Consider the following 3,634-nt stretch of genomic DNA (forward strand, 5'->3'; position numbering starts at 1 on the left):
GAAAAATGGCACCACCAAAGGTATTACTCGGACAAAATCGACAAAACAGCACTGCAACTTTGAGGAAAGGAATAACGACCAGAAGTCAAAATTCTTTACAGAGCAATGTATTACGACAACCCAATGTTGGTAGAGAAATTCGCGCCAAGCGAAAAGTGAAAGTTTCGCCGTTTAAAGAAAAAACGCATCTTTTATGCAAACATCACTAATGTATGTGTACTCTATACACAATTATTATATCAAAATTTAAATGTATATTTTGATTCAGTGGTAAGATTTAAATGCAATTTTCAGCTCGATTTTTATGTCGATGTCCATTCTTTCCTCATAAAAATCAAACCACTATTTTAATTTATCCTAAACACAGGATTGTAATATTTACATTATGTGTGCATGTACCGTCGGTCACGCGGAATGCAAGAGAAAATCCGCCGTTAAATTGAGCGAACATTCACGAATCCTGATACCCACAAGTAATTTCTTACAATCTTCTTATGATCCTGATTATCTCATAATTTGTATTTTTGTACGTGTATTTTATGCTTTGATAGAAGGAACGTGAAAAAGAGCAGGAAAAAGAAAGAGCACTAGCAGCGAAGCAGACAGAAAAGAACAAACAGAAGAGACAGATTCAAGCTTTGTTTTTTAATCTGGACGAAAACGAAGATGAAGCTGAGATGTCTTGTGACGAAGACAATGCCGAAAAATCCCCGCAGTCAGAAAATGTGCAATCTGATGGCCCTGCGATTAAGAAGATTTAGAAAAATCCAGATGTAGATACATGTTTTTTGCCAGTAGGGAAAGGGACGAGGAGGAAAATAAACTTAGGAAAGAATTGAGACAAGAATGGGCTAGAAAGCAGAACGCGTTGAAAAAAGAAGAAATTGAGATCACATTCAGTTATTGGGGTGGATCTGACCATCGTCGGAGTGTTATAATGAAGAAAGGTGAATGTCTTAGTAGAGAACGTTTAAGTTATTAAAATACTCCAGTGTCACTTTTGGAGTAACATTGGCATGATATATAATGTTCTGCTGCATAAATTAAATTTTCACACACAGGTAATTTTATCTATTAGGTTCTTCAGAGATGTTTAGAAGTTCTGAGGCGTGAATTCAGCGAGCTTAAAACAGTAATGGCAGATCAGTTAATGTATGTCAAGGAGAATCTTATATTACCGCACCATTATACGTTTTACTGCAACTATAACTGATTTTATTGTAACTAAGGTAAATATACTAAATGATAAAACTTATGAAGCAATATCACAATGTTGGCATGTTATTTTAATGTATGTAATATTGCGATTAGGCACGAGGAAAGAGCGGGTCTCTGTTCACATTTGACGTTCACGATGATATTCGTATTATGCACGATGCTTCTGTCGAAACCGAGGAATCACATGTCGGAAAAGTTTTACTTAGGTATTTATTATTAAAAGAATACTTTGTATAATTCTCTTTTATGTTATTTTTTTATTTTTCTCATTAGATCATGGTACGAGAGGAACAAACACATTTTTCCAGCGAGTAGATGAGAACCTTTTGATCCAACGAAAGTTACGACAAGTATACAGTGTCGGATAAAAATAGGAAGAAAGCTAAAATCTGATCTTAAATTCAACAAATTGTCCAATTTTGTTTAAAGGATTCAGATTCAAGGACTAAATATTATAACCAGATAAATAACTTTGTTTCATCGTACAATTGATTCATTATAAAACAGCTGATTATATTGTATATATATTATAATCTATTTTATAATGAATATATATTAGCTACATTGTATTTTTAAGGACTGTGATTTTAATTCATTCAGTTATGTAATAATATTTATTTAATTCATTTACTCGATTATGTAGCTCTACTAAATAGTTAAGTTTTCGCAAACATTTGGAAGGAAAATAAAAATACACGAATAGTTTAATGACTTGAATATAATAATTACAATATGAAAATACAAAACCATTATACTTTAATTCATTCCGATAACAATCAGAAACAGTATTAAAATATTTATCCATGATCAGATCCTCTAACAGAAATCTATTTATAAATATTAGATGTATCATCTCTTGTCATTTCTTGAAGATAACTGTACAAAAATAAATATATACAATTATATCGATTATAATCACGTATTAATATTCATAGGTTTGATACAAGTTGGATCCATGTATGTAATATTTTCGGGAAAATGGTCCATTATAATAAACTTTTTCTTAGTTGATCTGTTCAAGCAGTCAAGGAATTCGAACCAATAAATAACTAGTCCAGACTCGAATCTGTTCCAGTAGTTTCCAGTTTCGCATCGTTTTATATTCTTCATGTGTTTTTAATACATAAATTATTACTTATTTGAAAATTAATAATTAGTGGATAAGGAATAATCACATTGTCAGGTAAATTTTTTATTTTAAAAATAATAATTGGTTTAATATAAATAATTTAATTATTGCAGAAAAACATGATTTAAAAAAAACATGTTAATGTTATATATATGTATATATACGATATATATGTGTATTTATATCCACTTAACATAGAGAATTGCAAGAAAACCATTAAATATAATAAATACGTATTTAATCAATACATATTTAATAAATTTCAAAAATAGGAGACAATAGTTCTATATTATAACTATTATTACATTTAATGTTATAGCGATTCTCTATATAATACGAATATAAATACACATATATGTATATTTTGTAAAAAATAAGAGGTTTTATATATATATAGAGATATATATATATATATATATATATAATCATTTTAAGTGATTCAGCTGAATATCTCTTAAAGTAAAAGAGATTGGAAAATTGTTTAGACAAAAGTTGTTTGGTTCGAAGGGGGACATAAGATGGTGTCATTGGTTTGACCATGGATGGTCGTTTAAAGCTCACGTGAACGACACCTTTAATTTCTTAAATGGAAACTTCTATTTTTCAATGCATATTCTTGTAGCTAATCTCGAGAGCTTTTCAAAACACTATAATAAGTATTTTTTTATTAAAAACTTTTGGAATTATGAGGCTTGAAAGTTCTAGTATTTTGACATAAAATACAAAATATCTTGTAAAACATTAATTTTTCGGTAATGTTACCTAATACTTTTATGCACAGAATAATGAGACAAAATAAATTGGTATGAAAAAAAAGACATGGTTGCTTTCAAGAAAAAGTATGCAGATGCGTGTTGCAAAATTACATATTTTTTCTTAAACGAACTATGCCTTTTTTTCATACCAATTGATTTGTTCATTATTCTGTGCATAAAAGTATTAAGGTAACATTACCGAAAAATTAATGTTTTACAAGATATTTTGTATTTTATGTCAAAGTACTAGAACTTTCAAGCCTTATAATTCCAAAAGTTTTTAACGAAAAAATACTTTATTATAGTGTTTTGAAAAGTTCTCGAGATTAGCTACAAGAATATGCATTGAAAAATAGGGGTTTCCATTTAAGAAATTAAAGGTGTCGTTTACGTGAGTTTTAAACGACCATCCATGGTCAAACCAATGACACCATCTTATGTCCCCCTTCGAACCAAACAACTTTTGTCTGAAACAATTTTTCCAATCTCTTTTACTTTAAGAGATATTCAGCTGAATCACTTAAAATGATAC

At 29.3% G+C, this 3,634-nt stretch overlaps 1 long non-coding RNA gene across 1 annotated transcript; it reads left to right on the forward strand.

Moving 5' to 3' along the window:
* The first annotated feature begins 369 nt into the window (after positions 1 to 369).
* Positions 370 to 2,147, forward strand: LOC139823945 (uncharacterized). The gene is made up of 5 exons (XR_011734946.1): positions 370 to 473; positions 552 to 947; positions 1,079 to 1,229; positions 1,312 to 1,424; positions 1,492 to 2,147. It is a non-coding gene; the product is annotated as an uncharacterized lncRNA (long non-coding RNA).
* The last annotated feature ends 1,487 nt before the right edge of the window (positions 2,148 to 3,634 follow it).

Source organism: Temnothorax longispinosus, unplaced genomic scaffold, assembly GCF_030848805.1.
Source record: "Temnothorax longispinosus isolate EJ_2023e unplaced genomic scaffold, Tlon_JGU_v1 HiC_scaffold_22, whole genome shotgun sequence".
Taxonomy (NCBI): Eukaryota; Metazoa; Arthropoda; class Insecta; order Hymenoptera; family Formicidae; genus Temnothorax; species Temnothorax longispinosus.